This window comes from Nelumbo nucifera, chromosome 3, assembly GCF_055504915.1.
Source record: "Nelumbo nucifera cultivar China Antique chromosome 3, China Antique-T2T, whole genome shotgun sequence".
NCBI classification, from domain to species: Eukaryota; Viridiplantae; Streptophyta; class Magnoliopsida; order Proteales; family Nelumbonaceae; genus Nelumbo; species Nelumbo nucifera.
The window spans coordinates 70,521,691-70,543,177 of record NC_142651.1 but is presented as its reverse complement, the minus strand read 5'-3'; the positions used below and the strand labels follow the sequence as shown (position 1 = coordinate 70,543,177).

At 36.9% G+C, this 21,487-nt stretch overlaps 1 pseudogene across 1 annotated transcript in view; it reads right to left on the bottom strand.

Annotated features, from left to right (window-relative positions):
* Positions 1–805: 805 nt before the first annotated feature.
* The window catches only part of LOC148801329 (serine/threonine-protein phosphatase PP1-like), a 68,815-nt pseudogene continuing 48,133 nt past the window's right edge, over positions 806–21,487 (bottom strand). The window contains exons 4-7 of the transcript XR_016084556.1: positions 9,912–10,470; positions 5,326–5,394; positions 5,133–5,219; positions 806–1,314 (exon numbers count right to left, since the gene is read on the bottom strand). The product of XR_016084556.1 is annotated as a serine/threonine-protein phosphatase PP1-like (transcript). The remainder of the gene's footprint in view (positions 1,315–5,132; positions 5,220–5,325; positions 5,395–9,911; positions 10,471–21,487) is intronic.

Below are 21,487 nucleotides of genomic sequence, written 5' to 3'. Positions count from 1 at the left end.
GACGTGTACGTGGGATGAACCAAATCCTCATTGAATTTTATTTTTCCATTAGAAGGGACCCGTACCGGTTCTGCAGTACCTCCTAGAATACTCCGCCGGTATGAAAAGTTCTTAATGTTAGTTGAGTCCCTGGTTCTCCAATAGATTGACCCGCAATAATACCTACAGCTTCCCCCAATTCGACCAAGTCGCCACAAACCTTTTCCTTCTAAACAATTAAATGTTTGGTTACCACCAATCAACATCAAGAAGCACCGATGAGAAAATTCAACATACTGATTTGAACTCAAAAGGGAGCTAGAATGCTAAAAAGATGCCGAGGGAGAGAGAGAGAGAGAGAGAGAGAAATCCAAGATTAAATCCAAGCATCTAACAAATCTCAAACCTCTATTAATTATGTGACAAGCTATCACACAACACAAGACCTACTTGTCCTATTTAACTTATTAAAATAAATAAATGAATCATTTAATTTAGTAAAATAAATTTCTTAAGATGCAAATAAGTAAAAGCATTTGGTTTACTTTCAAATTTTAAATAACTCTTTGCTAGTGTTAGTATGGATTAAAATTCTAGTACTTCGACAACACCAACATGTGGGCACAAATTCATGACAGATTGCATTTTCTTGGTCTTTACAGGCTAACAACCAAGCTGAGCATATCTCCAATTAATAAGTAATTGCATTCAACCTCATCCAAAAATTCAATAGAAAAGTGTCTTTATAGCTAAAAATTCACGACTATTGGCAAACATTTTCCTTCTAAACATTTAAATGAACAATGAAAATAAGAAGAACCGATGAGAAAAAAATCCAAGCATCTAACAAGTCCTTAAACTATCTCTCAAACTCTATTAATTATTGCAAAATACAAGCAACAACTGTTCTTTGTCTAACCAGGACAAAAAAAGACTTGGGAAAAGCACATCAATGTGAACCAGCACAGACTAAAATCACTAATCTCTAAAACAATTGAAGCATTACCTAGTTACCTGATTCCATCATCACCAACAATATAGGTTGTCATTCCCGCAGAAAGCCCAGCATTGTAAGATTAAAGTTGTACATAATCATCAAAAAGGTATGGACCCAATACTGGCTCACTGTTGTTATATACACATTTGGGGTATTTTGGGGAGTTTGGGGTATCAGTAGAGGATGTGGGGCACCACCATTAGCCAATGCAGAGTGTCTTCCATAAAGTGATGGTGCCCTTGTATGATGAGATGAAGGTAGGCATTGCAACCTTCAGTGAAACATTGGCAGGGACTGGGCATAGGGGAAAGGTACCCTTTTCACAAGTGGATTAAGTTCTGGTACTCAAAAAGGAAAAATAACAAGCACTTCACTCAGGGAGAGAGAGGAGAGAGATTGCACGATTGAACCACAACTCTAAAGGAAAATAGAATAAAAACCACAAAATCCAAGCATTTAACAAGTCCCTAAAACTATCTTAAACCTCTATAATTTATTGCAAACTACCACAAACAATTGTTCTTAGTGTAACTAGGAAAAAAGACTAAAAATTGTATTATAACTAAGTTAGAAAACTTAGGCAAAGCACATCATTCTGAACCAACTCAGACTAAAATCACTAATCTCTAGAACAACCGAAAAACAAAGAAAGAGAGTACTTGCCTATCAAAATAAAATTGAAACCAAAATCATTAACTGGTTACCTGATTCCATCATCACCAACAATATAGGTTGCCATTCTGGCAGAAAGCCAAGCATTATAAGATTAAAGGTGCACATAATCATCAAAAAGGTGTAGACCCATTATTGGGTCATTATACACATTTTTTGGGCCTTTTGGGGAGTTTTGGATATCAGCAGAGGATGTGTCCTCTCTGTTTTCAATGCACATGAGGGGCACCATCACCCAAGAATAGTTAGCCAATGTAGAGTTTCCATAGAGCGATGATGCCTTTGTATGATGAGATGAAGGTAGGCATTGCACCCTTCAGGGAAACATTGGCAAGGACTGGGCATAGGGGAAAGGTACCCCTTCACAAGTGGGTTAAGCTTTTGTTTGTCCTCAAGCAAAGACCTCAGTCATAAACTGATCATCCCCCCTTATTATTACCATTTACCGGATGAATTCTAGGATGAGAATACATTGAGTGGTTGGGAAACCTGTGTAGGTATTCTGATTCATTCCTCTGAATTGTCATTCTTATCACATACATAAGAGTCAAGGAAAGGGAGAATATGAAATTCTCATGCCCCAACATTCACTTCCATTCAATATGTAAATCAGCTCCTTGACTGCCAAATTTAACCCTTTGAGCTTGGTCTCAAATCTGTCATTGCACCTCATTGAGTGTTCAACCACATTTTGTCCCTTTGAACCTCAGCCGTCACCAATTTTTTTTTTCTTTCCCCTTTTTTTTTGGTGTGAGTGCATTTTATGCTCCATCTCACACGGGGTATTTGCTTCTTTCTTCTTTTTCTTTTCTTTTTTTTTTTGTGTGAGTGCATTTTATGCTCCATCTCACACGGAGTATTTGCTTCTTTCTTCTTTTTCTTTTCTTTTTTTTTTTTGGTGTGAATGCATTTTATGCTCCATCTCACACTGGTCACAAGCTTGAGGCAGATAACAATACTCATATTCCAAGTTGCTAGTTTTACTATTCAGCTTGGAATAGCGGAGTTAGGACTGACTCATGTCATAAACCGCTAGTTTTACTATTCAGTTCATGCCAGCAAAATCATTTGGACTTTGTCCCTTTCTTTTTCTCTTTTTCAATTGTTGAACCTCATGCATTAGCAGTTCAGATGTAAACTAGCTCAAATGATTATCAATTATTCAATCAAGTGCATTGTACACATGAAGGTAGTTAGGGCTGGTCATGGTGAAAGTCATATTCAGCTTCCTTAACCTCATGAATTGTGACAAATTTGGATAATTCACAAGAATAAAGTCTCACACTTACAAAGATTTCCCTCACTCATTGTATTCCCTCTTGGAAATCACCTAATAAATAGCAATAAATTGGAGGGGATTTTCAGTTTATTCAGCCTATCAATGCATGTATGTATGTGTCAGGATAAAGGTTGTTTTGAAGATGGTTTGCATTTTGAGGAAGTAAAGGTGGAGGTTGAGTGTGGACTTGGGTCGAAAGAGCAAACACAATTAGGAGGAGAAGGAACGGAAGAATGGGATAAGGTGGGCAATAGCTATTAAAAACTCCAAATACCAAGAACTCCTATACATTAACTGTACAAAAAAAAAAAAAGACAAAGTATTTCAAAAAAATGGAAGAAACACAAGTAAGGTGGGACAAGGGCACTACAAAACTACCCCCACAGATTATATGCAGAAAGAACACTTTGAAGCAGTAGTTTTTGAACTCATTTAACACCATATGAGGAGCTTAGAAAACAAAAGATTTTTTTTTCAAGAGTAAATTTCATTAAAAAATAAAACAAGGGATTACAATTAAAAGGTGATAAAACATCATCTGAAAGCAAAAACAATACTCCCACAACAGCAAACAGCAAAAGATAAAAAAAAAAAAAAAAAAAAAAAATTACAGTACAAATCCAGGGTCAACACACAAAACCAAACTAAAATCATATTCCAAGAACTAAACAAAGCAACACTAGCCTTGATCAAGATGATGAGAAAATCTCCAACCAACCCTCTTGAACACTTCAAACAATAGCATCCGCCTCCTGTAAAAACCAGCAGATCAAACTTCCACAACTCCTCCCATCAATCGCACTTAGTCCTCCACGTCTGAAATCCTGACCCTCTCCCACATCCCATGCCTCTACACCTTCCTCTTGAATGTTGCTCTTTCACTTCGCCTTTTCTTTTTCTCAAACTCTTTCAAAAGCCCTTCTAGCAAAAGCCTCACCACCCAAAAAGAATAGGCCTACAGATTTACCAACTTCAATATCCCTCTCCACTAGTTTCCTTAAGTCCACTCGACTCTTCCTTTTCCCATTATCTAAGTTCAAAACTTCATTACTTATCAAAGCTTTACCCACATCCCCCTTCCCTTTCACCTCAAGGACTCCGATCTTCTTCAACTCCCCAACTTCAGAACTGTCATGAATGTTAATTTGATCACTGGAGTTAATATCAATAAGAACCTTATGATTCGTAGCTCTAGAACCAACCTTCCTTGAAAAAACTCTCTTAAATTTATTGTTGGGTCCAGTCTCAACAAGTCCCTCTTTTAACCACGAAAAAACCTTAGTAACATGCACCAAATAAGATTTACCTAAGTTAAACCTCTTGGATCCGTTCCCAAATTGGCACCAATCCTTCCAGTTAACACTTCCTCAACTAGAAAACATTGTTGTTCCTTTGAAGAACAACATTGCCCTCTACATCAAGACATCTAATCCCTTGATTGCATGTGCTATCATCCCTTACCTGCTTCAATGAAGCCTCTACCACTGATACTAGAGGATATTCCTAAGTACTTCATCCCTTTGCATCTTCTTGTTATTAAAAACCTTGCCAAATGAATACTTCTGGATAGCAATGATTTGGATCCCAAGAATTTACCAGCTATTTAAATCTTCCAAAGACCAGTTTTGGATAGCAATGATTTCAGACTTTTGAAGTTAATTAGAGCAAATGACTTATTAGCATAAACTAAACTTTGATGCATTTGATGCTGTTACTACAAAGAGCTTGTCCTAATGTTGAGATTTAAACAAGTTGCAATTGCATATGCTCACTAAGCACACTTGCTTTTGTTATATTTGTGCAAGGAGGAGGAAGAGGGCCTTCCAATTACTGATCAGAAAAGGAGGCATGTTCTAGCGTTCAAAGTATGGAAACTGGAAAGTGCTTACTACTAAGTGATTTCAATTAACTCAATGAAACATTCAACCTGGTTTCTGGTTTTTGGTTTTTGGGATTCAAGCACCAAGTGGGATGAAATAAAATTGAGTTATAAAGCATCTTTTAGTTCTAACTGCCAAATATAACTAAATGGGATTTCAAGTTTCGATGAACCACTTGTTTCAGATATCTCATATCCACTTTGAGATAGTACACTACCATATTAAGTTTTCAAGCTGCTGAGAAAGTCAAAGGTAGGTTATAGTGATTATGAACACACAAACGAAATAAAGAAAAGAGGAATCTATTAACCCAATTTTAACTTACCTTCACATCTGCTGAGAAAGTCAGTTGAAAGTTCATCCATCTCAATAAGATCTTCTCAGGTGGTTGATTCATCAGCTCCTCCACATCCTAACGATTTATGAACAAAATACAACATATGAACTAAAAAGTAGCAAATAACATTTCATAAAAAATCACAAATAAGCAGAAAACTTCTATAAAAAGGCTATTTCACCTTATTATCATCAACTAACTCCACCAATTGAGGTGTTTTCCTCAAATTGAGGTCCGCCCATAGTTGTATCTAAGGTTAAAACATCAAAGTAATTGTTTCAATTATAAAAAATATTACTTATATAATTTTCAGTTTGTATCATCACCATATGCTCAAAAGTCAAAATAGAAAAATGGCTTTCAAACAATTACAGTCCAGAATCAAGACTTGACACTCTAAAGTCTAAAGAAATTTAATCAAAATCAACATGATGCAACAAAAATCCATCTCAAAATATACATTTGTTCATAGATTGCAATATGCCAACGTAATTAATAGAGGAAGAAAATAACAAAAATCCAACCAAAGTCGTCAGAAGGACCAAATAAAGAAAAAAGAATGTGCAGTGCAACAGCACAAAACATGTAACTTAGCATTGTACTTACCGAGCATATGGTATCGACTATTGTACAAGCAAGGGCAGAATAATGAAATAAACATAGATAGCAAACTCCAATCTTGTTTGAAGTTTACAGGCTTTCTATCATGCACTTTTTAGATAATCTTCAGGGTTCATATGAAAAGAACCTAATAGAATATTAGGTTAATAAGTTTTACTTCTTTGTACTTTGGCATGGAACAGAATATTCAGAAAATTATCAAAAAACTAGTGACAGGACCAAAATATTCTTGAAAATAGAAAAGAATTAACGACTGAAACAGCATGTATACTTACCCTTCAATGAAGTCCTGCGTGCCAATATTAACTATTGTACATCCAATAGCCTTTAGCAGAATCGAGGCATAGTGTAAGATTTTCATTCCTTTCCCAAGGGTTCAACAACCTCTTTGTATTGATTGCTCGTTCATCAGTGTCCCAGGGACTGCCACATTGATAAGTTTACTACATCAAAGAATATGCCTTCAGATTACAAAGCCCCAAAACCAAGAAAGAAAACCATCTCCAAACTCAAATTAAAGCAAAGGGCTTAACAGGGAAATCACCATAGAAGAAGGCCATCTTTTACAATCTCGAAGAGATCATTAGTGGAAGGATCTAGCGAATGATCTTTCTATGATATGTGTAAAGGTGTACTATGTGTAACTCTATTTTATGTTGGCCAGTAGATGCTTTGATTCCGAGACAGAGCGAGTAATGGGCATATAATCGTATTAGTATGTAATGCAGCAACTGTCATCAATTATCACCCATAAATTATAGAATGTAATATAAAGTGGTGGTCTTTAGGATGTTTAGGATGTTTAGGATGTAGGACTGAATTGAAGGAAAATATTTCTGTTATGGGGGAGGGAGGAGGGCTATATAGTGCGGTCAGAAGAGGTAAAAGGCCCTGTTTCTTTCACTGTTCAAAGTAACATGATAAGCAATTTTTTTTTTTTGTTTTTTTGATCAGCAACAGAAAAATTGAAATATTAATTTAGAATAGAAAGTGGTCGTATTAGTATGTAATGCAGCAACTGTCACCAATTATCACTCATAAATGATAGAATGTAATATAAAGTGGTGGTCTTTAGGATGTTTAGGATGTAGGACTGAATTGAAGGAAAATATTTCTGTTATGGGGGAGGGGGAGGGCTATATAGTGCGGTCAGAAGAGGTAAAAGGCCCTGTTTCTTTCACTGTTCAAAGTAACATGATAAGCAATTTTTTTTTTTATCAGCAACAGAAAAATTGAAATATTAATTTAGAATAGAAAGATACAACTAGAGGTTGTAAAAAAAACAGCGAACCCAAAAAGCCAGCCCAAATTTTCACATGAGCCCAAAACATTGGTTGTCTCTGAATTCCTTGTTTAGTTAGGCCATCTGCCATGCTGTTTGCAGATCTTCTAATCCATCTTATTTGGATGAGCATATCTCTAGAAAGCTGTTTGAAGTGCCTGAATTCATTCCTTAGCTGCCAAATTACCCCTTCCTCAGTTTTGATCAGCAACATGTCCAGTTCAGATTTGCCGCACCACTGCGGCTAACCCTACTTCCTGCAGCGTTGGTTGTGAATTGCTCGAGGGAGACGATGATAGACCATCGTTTTGGTACATCATCTCCCCATCTCCTTTGGTCACGTGCCTACTTAAAAGGGCACGTGGCTTTTTAAGGTCTGGGTCCACCCGATTTAAAAAAGTCGGCCCATTCACTTGCCTAGACCCATTAGATCTTGATGGGCCTTGGCCCAATCCTCTATCCCTTTGCCAGTCACGTGTTTACTTAAAACAACATGTGACTGGTTGACTAGCCTCGGTTCATTGGACCAAACTGAACCAGCTCACAGGACTGGCTTGAACCTTGAAACCTTGCCGACCTTTGTTCATTTTGTTTTGAAATTTGAACTTGAACAAGCCCGTCTCCATTTAATTCCCCTGTCACTGACTGAACATAGGACCTGCCATCCCTCAGCCCACCTTGCCATGCAGACTTTCCCCAAGTGTTTAAATCATCCTCTTTTTTCTCTTTTTTTCTTGGGAACCTCAGTTGCCTTAACTTCTCTTGTAGAGACTACACTGCCTTGCAAACCACACAACCAAGCTTGTTTTGTCTCTTCATCTTCCTCTCTTCTTCCCTCCTTCCATAGCTGGGCTTCAATGGAGGTAGCAAGCCAAACGGGGTAAACTAAACCATCTGAAACAACCTCTATCTTCTTTGGAATATCACTAGGTTTAATACCACCTAACATCACTACAACTGAATGGAGATTACAATCAAACACACCATCTAATATTGCATCACAGACTACAACTATTGACTGTAATACTTCCTCCTTCCAGAGGTTGAAAAGTAACCCAAGCAATCTGACTATTACATTGTCCTCAATCACAAAACTTTTGGTATTGAAGAGAGGACACCATTTCGAGACTGGCAGCACCAGCCTCTGAGTGACTAATTAAAGCTGAAATCTCTACTTCATCTTCACCCAGATCTAACAAAGCTTTACAAGAGGCGTAAGGAGTAATCACCATCGGCTTTTGCAGGTTTAATTCTCTGAGTATCGCCTACGCAATACCTCCTTTGGTGAACTTGAGGTTTCCACCACAAATTTCTTCCCCCAGTTCTCCTTTTCTACTGATGCTACTAGTTTAGAACTTCTTTTTCCTTTTTCTGCAATCAACCAGTTTCTGTCACTGGGTTCTTCCATTCTCTTTTGTATACCCCCTTTCTTTTCCTTTGCTACAGCCTCTACTTGTTTTGTTTTCAGCTGCTGAATAAAGTCACTCAGTACCTGTGCCACTGCCTTCCAACCATTACCCCTTCTACTTTCTGGGAAGCAGACCACCTGCTTCTTTCTTCCTCCAAAGAATTCCTACAGATTTATGTAACACCTTTTGCATTCTTTTTGCATTCCAACTCATACCTCTTTCTTCCATCAAGGTTGAACTTCGTAAAGTTCATTTGTTTACCTTTAGAACTTGCTTCTAAACAAACTTCTGCATCCATTCGATCACTTCAAGACCTTCCAGCAATATTGTAGTTCTCTCTGCCTCCCTAATCTTCAAGCTCTGCTGGCCTCTGATCCTTACCTCTTCAAGAATGAAAACTTTTGCTTCAATCTTTATCTCTTTCCTCCATTTTGCAACTTCTACAAACCTGTTCTCTCCATCTCTCTTCTCTCACTCATTGGAATCGGCTGATTGAGAATATGGATACTATGTTGGCGGATTGAAAGTCAGAACAATAACTTCCTTGACTCCACCCCTTCTTTTCTTCTTCATACTCTTCTTTTATATTAGTATTTTTTCACCAGCTTTTCTGGGTCTAGAACAGGGCTTCACCCCTTCTTTTCTTCTTCATATTTCTTCTATTATTTTAATATTTTTTCACCAGTTTTTCTGAGTCTAGAACAGGGGCTCTGCCACCTACTTTTCACATTCATTTTCTTTTATTTTAGTATTTGTTCCCTATGTTTTGTTGATCTCAAATAGAGGCTCCACCACCTTCAGTTCTTTTAAGTTCCAACTCCTAAGTTATAAGTTGTAACTCTAATAAATTGTTTTGCCTACTTGAAGCAACACACACAAGCACAAAAGTGCAGAATACATAAATCCAAAGAAACTAGTTCAGAATGGGTAGAAATCCATCAACTTATTATTTTTAAATTCCATCGCCTAGGTGAGGGCTAGGTGCCTAGGTGCCCGGGCGCCCCGCCATGGTCACCTAGCCTTGCCCTGGCACCTTGGAAACTATGAGCAACAGTTCTTTTTCTTTACTTCTTTAAGTGCTTCCATGATGAAATCTAGTTCCTACTCAAACTTTGGTGGACAGCAAGCTGTATCTTTGTTTATTCATATCTATTTTTCATCATTAGTCACCCAAATTACCTTTTGTCACACTGGAAAGTCCACTACTAGATATGGAAGTTGTAGCACCCCTACTTGTCTGCCATAACTTTTAGTGAGGATTATGAATTATGCCATTCTGATGGGACCCTATGATTTCATGAAACATGCACTAATCTAAACCATGATTTGATGTTAGATGCATAACTGAAATCTATAGGCCTAGACATAAGCCGATAGATGCATATGTTAATGAAGTAACAAAAGTTGATTAAGCAAGCCAAAAGAGCCAGGCTATGGCATTTGAATCATATCTACCTGATGAGCACGGCAAATGAGATCTAGATCATGTTTTTGAAGGAATTCAGTGACCTTGTCAGCTCCAAATGTATAAGATACACCTCTGTCATTTTCTCCCCATCCTTGTATATCTTTATCAGGATCAGCCCATAGCAAATCACAGAGAATTCCCTGATCGGCACATCAACAGGGCGAGCAATATTCCGTATCTGATCCAAGTTCTTCAAGTCAGGGGACAATCCTCCATGCATGCAAAGGATCTTGTCATCAATAAGAGCAGCCACTGGCAGGCAGTTGAAGCAATCTGTAAATGTCTTCCAAAGGCAGACATTAAACCTTCTCTTGCACTCGTCATAAAACCCATATATTCGGTTGATGGAAGCACACTCATGGTTGCCCCGAAGAAGGAAAAAGTTCTCCGGGTATTTAATTTTGTATGCAAGGAGAAGGCAAATGGTCTCTATGCTCTGCTTACCACGGCCCACATAATCCCCAAGGAAGAGATAATTTGCTGCAGGTGGGAGTCCACCATATTCAAAAAGCCGAAGAAGATCAGAATACTGACCATGGATATCTCCTGCCAAAGAGTCAAGTAGTTCAGCAATGGAGATTTCATTATTAAAGCAAATGAATGGAGCTACACTTTTACTCCACACACGATATTTGCAGTTTAACAGAAAATGTGGTAATTGAATTAGAGAACTTGGTAAATATGATAATTATCCTTATGCATTTGCATTAGCTGTGTAGACACATGGGTAGATGCCCAACAAAACAAACAACTTGCTCCTTCCGGTACTTAATAAAATTCAAAATATGGCTGCCTTTGCTATGAGATACTCATTACTCAATCGAAATCCACAATCATTTTTCTCAAATATCAATCAAAACAATCATAAAAGCATGTAGATAATGGGTGTTGTCATTTTTGTATCTAAGATAACAGGCTTTGGAAAGGCAAACATATGCTGTTACCATGTGTTAGACAATGTCTGTTATAAAATCTGATTAATCTTAACACCTATGATGTGACACATAGGATGAAAACAAAAAGATAAATGCTTAGATATGAATATTTGTCCTCTATTAGTTCTTTATTGGGTAAAAACCAACCTGGTGGAGTCTGTGGATGAGACACTGATCCTGAACATTACAGGAGTTGGTCCATGAGGGTCCCCCATGTTTCATTGATCTCGACTTGTTCAACACTTGATTGTTCTAAACATGTTCACCACATAGTTTGGCTAAGGCAAACAACATCAGGGAAAGAAAGTTGGATGCGAGCGTGAATTCACATCCAGTTAGTCTTCTTGGCTCTATGTTCCCTGCTCTCCCAGGCCATTTGAACGACCATCACCAATCTTGCAGTTCTTTCCATTGGCCCTTTACTCCCAATCTTTTCTTCTCTCTTTTGCCCTTCCATCTCCCTTTATTCTCCTTTACTTTCTTCTAAAGTTCATCATGGATCTTTCCATGCTACAAAATGGAGAAAATCTCATTTCAATTGAAGCTAAAACCTTTCCCTCCATCATATCTCTGACCCTAGTGACTCAATCTTTCAATGAGGGAGAGTAGTAGAGAAAAGTGTGAAAAAGACGTAATTACATGACATTCAGATTTTCTGCTCACAGGCATCTGATCTAATACATCTCCAAAACTATGGGATAAGTTCCTTGGAATCTTGGACAGAATAAGCATTTTTTATGGTAAAGAAAAATTCATTAAATCAAAATGAAGACACAAAAATAGGTTGTAAGGAATTACCCACAAAGGACAAGATAACCAACAAGCATCCCAAACTCCCCATCATGACCAATCAAATAAGAACTTACATAGACTAATGGCGGTATGGCACACTTTGAAAACTATGACCCAAATATAAGAATCATTACAAACAAGAAAAAACAAGGATTCTCTCAGACCTCTATCCAAAAATCATACTCCAGCCATCAGAATCGCCCTCATCAGGTATCAAAAATGTGTCTCCAAATATGGTTACCGGTGTCAACTAAACTCCTACCCCATTCTTTTTTTTTCTTTTTGATAATTAACTCCCACCCCATTCTTTTCAATTGTCCCTCACATAGTGTTCTGTTTCTAAAACTTCCCCCGATTTCTGGTCTCTTATTTCCCCATCTTCCAACTATTCAGAAAACTCCCCTCCTAAATATAACACTCCCAACACTTCCCTCATTTCAACTTGAGTTTCTTTACCAATGACTTTCTTCAGAATAAGCATTTTTTTAAGTGGTATATTTATATTGTTGTAAAGCAGGGAAACTCCTACTTCATTTATAATGGAGTATTGAGATATATACTCAGATGAACAAAACAAAGAACAGAATGTACACAAGATAGCTTGCATCAGAGAGAGAGAGAGAGATGGAATCCCAGTAACACTGGATTGCTTAGCTGTAACCCCAGGAATTGCTGAGTCCCTCTTTGCCAGCAGATCAGGTATCACTCAGTCCTATGCATAACAACCTCTATGATGGAAGCTTTTGAGTCAAAGATCTGGCTGTAGCACTCTTTCCAGATAGCTTAAAAAAGAGCAAATGGTGTTACTTTATTTTAATTTTTGAGAAAGGATAACAAAAATTTGATTAAATAAAAGAGGTAGTATATTCCGATAGGTAGAAGGTTAGAAGTTAGAAGGGTGGGATGTTTTCTGAAAATCTTGATGAGCTTCCCAACTCTGCTGGGTAAGATATTGAAATGGGCTAAGGAGAGTTCCTATGGCGTCTAGGAGTCAGCATGGATTATCTCTTACATAGAAAGTATTGAAATGGGCTATAGTGGCCACTGCCATTAAGATAGTTGATGCTCACTGCAGAGATCATCTGAGACCATTTGAAGCAAACAAAACTTTTTTCTTTCCAAATCCTGATTTTGGCCTTCTAGAAGGGAAGTGCTAGTCATGGAGCTGAGAAATGCATTCTTTACCAAATAAATGCCTGGAAGTAACATGATTTTAAAGCCTTTCTTTCCAGATGCAATCAAGATGTAAATTGTTTGCTTCCCTTTCGACCAGAGGTTGCTAGAGGTTTTCACTTGAATCAGGGAACTATATATAGGTATTGTAGGTGTTGGATAGAGCACATTGATGCTCTGTGACCTCAAGATGGATATGATCAGGGTGTCTGGCAACAAAGCTATATCAATTCCTCAGTCAACTAGCTCAGTTCTGTTAAAAATTGTTATCACAAAATGCAATGCCCAATCATCTCTACTGAGACCAAATTTTTTTTTATATGACTGCTTAGACATGATCAAATTTAATCATGCCTCAACATATAATATATAAGCAAATGAGTCTAATCTCTTTGGTAAGATTATGCATGTTATAGATGACATAGTAAGACAGAAGGCATTTATACTAATGAGTTCTATTTGCAAATTTCAGGTGCAAATATAATTATCATTTCCATTTTCAGGATTTGACATTGGAGAAAGTAATTTTGCTTTGTTATGGAGAACAAAAAAAGGAACCTCCTTCTAAAACCATTTCCAATAAGTTTCAGATTTATCTTGACACGATGCATTGCAATGTTTTGAGAAATTGGTGCAAAACTGCATCAAATTACTTGCAGAAAATAATGGATTTTTAGCTCCTCTAAAGTGCTACAAGAAATGGTAAAGTGCAAAAGGCATCATCAGGCTGGCATAGAGATACAAATGTGGACAACCAGAAGCAACACCAAAAAAACTTAAAAATTATTTTCATTTGAGCCATAAAATCTAATAGACCATTCAGGTATTGAATGGTCTTTATATTTATTTATTTTAAAAGCCAATAGACCATTACTACTAATATAAACAGCAATAAAAGGTACTTGAGAAGTTGACAAACCATTACAAAGGCATATAACACAAAAGAATCTACCAAACAAAATATAAACAAAGGAAGGCATTTTTAAAATAGGTGCATGCCTTTTGAAAAGGGCAATGCCATGTACCCTATGTTTCAAATCCAGAACAATCATCCAACAAGCCAAATTCTCTGAAAACTGGACTCAACTTGATTCAGTTCAACAGAGACATATACCAATTATACTGGATCAGCTACATTTATCATATCATAATTCCAGCCCATCCTAGGTCCCTCTGCCAAACCACGAGTCATCAGGTCATTTCTCAGTTTTCACAACCTCAACCCATAGCTTTTGGCATTCTCCTAGTACCTAGATGACCATCAGCTCGCATCAAATAACTCCTTATTGGTGCTCTAGATGGTTTTCGAGAACATCTCCAAGCCACTTAGTCCACTTCTCATATTTTGTGTAGAAGATGCTTTAGTTCAAGTTATTTTTATTAGCACTTGAATGTACAATGCCCTCATCTGAAATGGAATCATTTATGGTCATTAGGGAAAAAAGTTCATTGCTTGATATCTTGAAGCGATCACATCCCCATCTTGACTTAGAATCCAAAACAATAAAGAATGCAATGAAATCATTTTATTGCAGATGCCAAGCACACCAAGGTTCAAAGTGGTTTTTAGGGTCATTGATACTTTAAATAATAAGGGTTATGTGATTTTAATTGTTTTAAATATTAATAACTGATTAGACATGTCCACTGTCAAATTGTCAAACCAACAGACTTAAAAAAAAAAAAGAGTATTGATAGAAATAAACTCTCCAGAAAATTTAAGTAGCATGTTGCTGATCAAAACTGAGGAAGGGGTAATTTGGCAGATAAGGAATGAATTCAGGCACTTCAAACAGCTTTCTAGAGATATGCTCATCCAAATAAGATGGATTAGAAGATCTGCATACAGCATGGCAGATGGCCTAGCTAAACAAGGAATTCAGAGACAACCCATGTTTTGGGCTCATGTGAAAATTTGTGCTGGCTTTTTGGGTTTGTTGTTTTTTTTACAACCTCTAGTTGTATCTTTCTATTCTAAATTAATATTTCAATTTTTCTGTTACTGATCAAAACAAACAAAAAAAAAATTGCTTATCATGTTACTTTGAATAGTGAAAGAAACAGGGCCTTTTTACCTCTTCTGACCGCACTATATAACCCTCCCCCTCCCCCATAACAGAAATATTTTCTTTCAATTCAGTCCTACATCCTAAACATCCTAAAGACCACCACTTTATATTACATTCTATCGTTTATGGGCGATAATTGGTGACAGTTGCTGCATTACATACTAATACGATTATATGCCCATTACTCCCTCTGTCTCGGAATCAAAGCATCTACTGGCCAACATAAAATAGAGTTACACATAGTACACCCTTACACATATCATAGAAAGATCATTCGCTATGATCTTTTACAATCTCAACCCAAAACCATAAACTGCATAAAAAAATGAATTCAAATTCAACGTTTACGCATTCAAGCTGCAGATCCTATAATAGTACTCACCCGAAGGAAGACTTCAAAATCCTATACCTCCTCGTCCATGTCCCGATATGATTCGATCAAACACGCAGCCCTCTCTTCCTCAGTCAAAGACTCTCCAACGGTTTTCAGCTCCGACGTCCTGGAAAGCAAGTTTCTGATTGTCACTCGCCCGATCTCCCTCCTCATTGAGAGGAACTGCAGAAACCAGCCGTCAAATCAAGAAAATAGACAAAACATCGAAGTAACCCACAAACAAGAAAGCTACTTGGGTTTTAGGGTTTTGAGGATTACTCACATAGGAATTCAAGCTGCGAAAATCCACCTGAGTGAACTGGCTCTGGAGCCATGGATCGCCATTCGCAAGTAAGTCTGAGGAAATCGAGTGGTTTTGTTCTCTGTTTTCTCTTTTCACCCGAAGGAAGACTTCAAAATCCTATACCTCCTCGTCCGTGTCCCGATACGATTCGATCAAACACGCAGCCCTCTCTTCCTCAGTCAAAGACTCTCCAACGGTTTTCAGCTCCGACGTCCTGGAAAGCAAGTTTCTGATTGTCACTCGCCCGATCTCCCTCCTCATTGAGAGGAACTGCAGAAACCAGCCGCCAAATCAAGAAAATAGACAAAACATCGAAGTAACCCACAAACAAGAAAGCTACTTGGGTTTTAGGGTTTTGAGGATTACTCACATAGGAAGTCAAGCTGCGAAGCTCCACCTGAGTGAACTGGCTCTGGAGCCATGGATCGCCATTCGCAGGTAAGTCTGAGGAAATCGAGTGGTTTTGTTCTCTGTTCTCTTTTCTAAGAAGCACGATATCGAACTCTTGTCTGAATGGACCAACTCTTATATAGAAATTAATCGATGATCTCTTGCTCTCAGGTCGATTGATAAGGATTTAGACCGTTACAAAATCAATTTAAATGACAGGGTAAAGCGTATCAAAGATTGCAGAATAAATACCACGATTCTTACAACGGTATATTTAAAATTCTAACAGAATTAGTCATCGAGCGGTGGTGGCCTTCGGGAATTACCGTGTCCTTCACCTCCATCCAAAGTAGCCAGACAGAAATACTTATCAAAAAGGGAATAAGCAGCCAGACAGAAAAAGAGAACGGAGTGGGGAGAGGGAATTTTCAGAACGTCCGAAGGCTGTTCATTGGCCGGGCTCGGGCTTGCGTTTTGTCAAAATTCTAATGGGCCTAGACAGAAGCCCGAGTCCGAGATAGTGTAAAGTTGGGACCGAAGTCCGGATTGTGAGAGTCTACGTTTTATGCACTCGTGGGTTTATTGGATACGTGATCCCACCATTCAGAAGCGACCACATTGGCATTTCAACAAAAACACTAATATTAACGGGTGTTCAGCCGTTAGCTGAACAAACCCGATTTAACCACCCGCAAAAGGACAAAATTCAAAAACAGGGCTTCTTTCAAAAGTTTTAAGGTCATTCGAATTCTCCCCTCTCCATCTCTTGTCCTCATCTTTTTCGAGCCCCAACCCGAGCATCCCGTTGGCCACTCACCACACACCGGCGCGTTGGACTGTGGAACAGAGTGGTGAGAGGGAATTCTGAGAATGTCCGAACATAAAAGAGGGACTCTATTATAATACAAGGTATGATTTGAGAATTCAGAATATGACGAAAGTGTCCCTTACATAACTGTTTAATTTCTATGACAAGTAGGGGTGTACATTCGGTTTGGTTCGGTTCAAACCGATGACCTAACCCACTACTTAGTTTGGTCATATCCCTCAATTGAACCGAACGAAACAGGGTTTAAACTGAACCAATCCATACCGTATTTAAAAAATAAAAGGACTGAGTTAGTAGAAAAAGGGAAAAATCAAACAAGAGTTAGTAATTAGTAAATACTAATTAGTAATTACTCTTTGATAGTTTGACTCCTAACCAAACTCGGGCACTCCAATGTGGTTGTCTTTTGTGTTTCCCACTTACTAGTTACTAGTAATTACTAAATACTAATTAGTAAAGTAGTAATTAATTTAAATTAGTGTTCTTATTTAGTATTGATACTAACAAAAATTCCGATTGAGGAGTTGACCTGATTTCCTACTTTATTTAGGTACGCGCGGGATCTTTTCTATTAGTAAGGGGATTTTGTTTTGTTAATATGCTTTGTTAGTGGGTGTTGATTTGATTGATGTTTGAATGGTTTGCCACGGCTTGGTTACTTTTGGAAATTCTTTATTTCCTCCTACCTAGGTTTGGCCCAGGATTAGGAATAATGGGTTTGATTAATTTTATCTATATTCGATATCACCAGATGGTTTTCTCTATGTTGAGTTTGATTCATTTGCATCAGGGTTGGTTGGTTAGAAAGGGAATAATCTCAAATTGTCCTCATCTTGTTTCGTGTGGATTGACTTTTGTTTAGTTTTTGAATTGATAGATTAGGACGGTTTGGATTGTTTTCAGCTACGGTCTTTTTTGATGGCATCGTTATAGGAAACTAATATATAGCTCTGGTTGGATTTTTTAAATAAAGTGGATAATTTTCCCAATGCTTCTGTTTTATCGGTTACGGAATGATGGTTTGGGCAGACATGAAATGGTTGTGTTGATTCTAATTTGGGTTGGTCATGTTGGCTTTTGTTAATGCTCTGTTGTAACAGACTAAATTTGGTGGATTGTTTTAAGATGCTGAGAGTGATCGTTGTTTGTAGTTTGGCACTAATAGTTTAATGTGTTTTTTGTTAGGATTTTTGATGACCTTTCTGATTTGTTTATTTTAGATTGTGTTGATGGGACGGTTTTGATGACTTTTCTCATTATGAAATTGCCAGTGCTTTGAAATATTTCGATATGATATACATAAATTTCTTTTTTGATCAATAAAAGTTTAGGTTAGTTGGTTTGGCACATGCACGTTTACATTGCCGGAAATGGATTAGTTGGAATTGGTTCTAATAGGTTCTGTTTGGCACTTACAAGTCTGAATGAGTGGATTTAGCTTATTTAGAGAGATTTAAAAGGTTCGTCTAAATGAAAGTGGTGATTTTAGTGGGGTAATATGCTAGTATTTTTTGGTTGATGTTATTTATATCAAGTCATGTCTCAATTATTCTGTATGTTGTTTAAATGGGATTGTTTGGATTGGTCGTTTTTCATTTGCTTTGTTTTGATTTGTGTAGGAAACGTATCACTTTTTGATGGAGTTGAGTTGATTTCCCAAATTCTCTAAATATGTTGGTTTTATTTAACTTAGATTTGGGAGAATATCTGACCCGTGGTATAAGTTATAGTGGGTTTTTTTAATTAACAATAGTGTGATTAGAATTTTAATAAGCTCTATTATTGTGGGTTAAATTGATCAAGGTTTGGATCGATGAATGTTTATTTCTTTTATTTTCCTACCAGTTGGTCTATTTTATTTTGTTGAGGAGTTGATCTGATTTCCTACTTTATTTAGGTATGCCGAGTTCTTTTCTGTTAGTAAGGGGATTTTGTTTTGCTAATATGCTTTTGTTAGTGGGTGTTGATTTGATTGATGTTTGAATGGTTTTCCACGGCTTGGTTAGTTTTGGAAATTCTTTATTTGCTCCTACCTATGTTTGGCCCAGCATTAGGAAGAATGGGTTTGATTAAGTTTATCTATATTCGATTTCTACCAGATGGTTTTCTCTATGTTGAGTTTGATTCATTTGCATCAGGGTTGGTTGGTTAGAAAGGGAATAATCTCAAATTGTCCTCATCTTGTTTTGTGTGGATTGACTCTTGTTTAGTTTTTGAATTGATAGATTAGGACGGTTTGGATAGTTTTGGATTGTTTGGATTGTTTTCAGTTATGGTCTTCTTTGATGGCATTGTTATGAGAAGCTAATATATAGCTCTGGTTGGATTTTTTAAATAAAGTGGATAATTTTTCCTATGCTTCTGTTTTATCGGTTACGGAATGATGGTTTGGGCAGACATGAAATGGTTGTGTTGATTCCAATTCGGGTTGGCCATGTTGGATTTTGTTAATGCTCAGTTATAACAAACTATATTGGGTGGATTGTTTTATGATGCTGAGAGTGATTGCTGTTTGTAGTTTGGCACTAATAGTTAAATGTGTTTTTCGTTAGGATTTTTGATGACTTTTCTTATTTGTTTATTTTAGATTGTGTTGATGGGACGGTTTTGATGACTTTTCTCATTAAGAAATTGCCAATGCTTTGAAATATTTCGATATGAAATACGGAAATTTCTTTTTTGATCATTAAAAAGTTGGTTTTGCACATTCACGTTTACATCGCCCGAAATGGATTAATTGGAATCGGTTCCTATAGGTTTTGTTTGGCACTTACAAGTCTGAGTGAATGGATTTAGCTTATTTAGATAGAGTTGATTTCCCAAATTCTCTAAATATGTTGGTTTTGTTTAACTTAGATTTGGGAGAATATCCGGCCCGTGGTATATGTTATAGTGGATTTGTTTAATTAACACAAGTGTGATTAGAATTTTAATAAGCTCTATTCTTGTGGGTTAATTTGATTAAGTAAAATTTGTTCTTTTGTTTATTTTAGATTGTGTTGACGGGGACGGTTTGGATCGATGAACGTTTATTTGTTTTATTTTCTTTTGAATTGGTCTATTTTAATTTGTTGAGGAGTTGACCTGATTCCTAATTTATTTAGGTATGCCGGGTTCTTTTCTGTTAGTAAGGGGATTTTGTTTTGCTAATATGTTTTGTTAGTGGGTCTTGATTTGATTGATGTTTGAATGGTATGCCAATGCTTTGGTTAGTTTTGGAAAATCGGTATCTCCTCCTATCTAGTTTTGGCCCAGGATTAGGAAGAATGGATTTGATTAAGTTTAGCTATATTCGATATCTACTAGATGGTTTTTCTCTATGTTGAGTTTGATTCATTTGCATCAGGGTTGGTTGGTTAGAAAGGGAATAATCTCAAATTGTCCTCATCTTGTTTCGTGTGGATTGACTCTTGTTTAGTTTTCGAATTGATAGAATAGGACGGTTTGGATAGTTTTGGATTGTTTGGATTGATTTCAGCTATGGTCTTCTTTGATGGCATCGTTATGGAAAGCTAATCTATAGCCCTGGTTGGATTTTTTAAAGAAAGTGGATAATTTCTTCCTATGCTTCTGTGTTTCGGTTACGGAATGTGGTTTGGGCCGGCATGAAATGGTTGTGCTGATTCCAATTTGGGTTTGCCATGTTCGCTTTTGTTAGTGTTCTGTTGTAACAGAATATATTGGGTTTATTGTTTTAAGATGCTGAGAGTGATCGCTGTTTGTAGTTTGGCACTAATAGTTTAATGTGTTTTTTGTTAGGATTTTTTATGATTTTTCTCATTATGAAATTGCCAGTGCTTTGAAATATTTCGATATGAAATACGGAAATTTCTTTTTTGATCTTTAAAAGTTTAGGTTAGTTGGTTTGGCACATGCACATTTACATCGCCGGAAATGGATTAGTTGGAATCAGTTACTATAAGTTCTGTTTGGCACTTACAAGTCTGAGTGAGTGGATTTAGTTTATTTAGGGAGATTTAAAAAGTTCGTCTAAGTGAAAGTGTTGATTTTAGTGGGGTAATATGCTCAGTATTTGTTTGTTGATGTGATTTATATCAAGTTATGTCTCAATTATTCTGTTGGTTTTTTAAATGGGATTGTCTGGATTGGTCATTTTTTATTTGCTTTCTTTTGATTTGAGTAGGAAATGTTTCACTTTTTGATGGAGTTGAATTGATTTCCCAAATTCTCTAAATATGTTGGTTTTGTTTAACTTAGATTTGAGAGAATATCCGGCCCGTGGTATAAGTTATAGTGGCTTGGTTTAATTAACAAAAGTGTGATTATAATTTTAATAAGCTCTATTCTTGTGGGTTAATTTGATTAAGTAAAATTTATTCTTTTGTTTATTTTAGATTGTGTTGACGGGACGGTTTGGATCGATGAACCTTTATTGGTTTTATTTTCCTATGAGTTGGTCTATTTTATTTTGTTGAGGAGTTGACCTTATTTCCTATTTTATTTAGGTATGTCGAGTTTTTTTTCTGTTGGTAAGGGGATTTTATTTTGCTAATATGCTTTGTTAGTAGGTGTTGATTTGATTGATGTTTGAATGGTTTGCCACGGCTTGGTTAGTTTTGGGAAATTTGTATTTTCTCCTACCTAAGTTTGGCCCAGGATAAGGAAAAATGGGTTTGATTAAGTTTAACTATATTCGATATCCACCAGATGGTTTTTTTCAATGTTGAGTTTGATTCA